This window comes from Microtus ochrogaster, chromosome 1 (genome assembly GCF_000317375.1).
Source record: "Microtus ochrogaster isolate Prairie Vole_2 chromosome 1, MicOch1.0, whole genome shotgun sequence".
Taxonomy (NCBI): domain Eukaryota; kingdom Metazoa; phylum Chordata; class Mammalia; order Rodentia; family Cricetidae; genus Microtus; species Microtus ochrogaster.
In genome coordinates, this window is record NC_022009.1 from 18817286 (window position 1) to 18818243 (window position 958).

The window sequence follows — 958 nt, forward strand, 5'->3', positions numbered from 1 at the left end:
GAACTCACAGAGATCCGCCTGCCTCTGCCTCCCAAGTGCTGGGATTAAAGGCGTGCGCCACCATCGCCCGGCTGAAATTTTTAAAGATTAAATGAGAAATTCCCTTAAATAAATTGAGGAAAAGACAAACATAAAATTGGAAGATACCAGCAAATCTCTTAAAGAAAACCAAGAAAAAGAAATCAAACCTATAAAAGAAACTATTCAGGACTTGAAAACTGAAATAGAAACAATAAAGAAAACACAAGTTGAAGGAATTATAGAAACAGAAATCATGAGAAAAAGATCAGGAACCACAAACACAAGCATGAACAGCAGAATACAAGAGTTGGAAGAGAGAATCTCAAGTGCTGAAGATACAATAGAGGAAATAGACTCATCAGTAAAAGAAAACGTTAAATCTAACAAAAGCTTAAACCAAAATATCCAGGAAATATGGGACACCATTAAAAGGTCAAATCTTAGAATAATAGGTATAGAAGAAAGAGAAGAAGTTCAACTGAAAGGCACAGAAAATTTATTTAACAAAATCATAGAAGAAAACTTTCCTAAACTAAAGAAAGATATGCCTATGAATATACAAAAACCTTACAGAACACCAAATATACTGGATAAAAAAGTCTTCTTGTCACTTAATAATCAAAAACACTAAATATACAGAGTAAAGAAAGAATATTAAGAGCTACAAAGGAAAAAGGCCAAGTAACATATAAAGGTAGACCTATTAGAATTACACCTGACTTCTCATTGGAGATGATGAAAACAAGAAGGTCACGGTCAAGCATTATGCAGACATTAAGAAACCACAGATGCCAGCCCAGACTCCTATACCCAGAAAACCTTTCAGTCACCATAGAAGGACAAAACAAGATATTCCATGACAAATCTAGATGTCACTAACACCTAGCCACAAATCCAGCCATACAAAAAAAATTTCCAATTGATGTCCTTAGAAGTT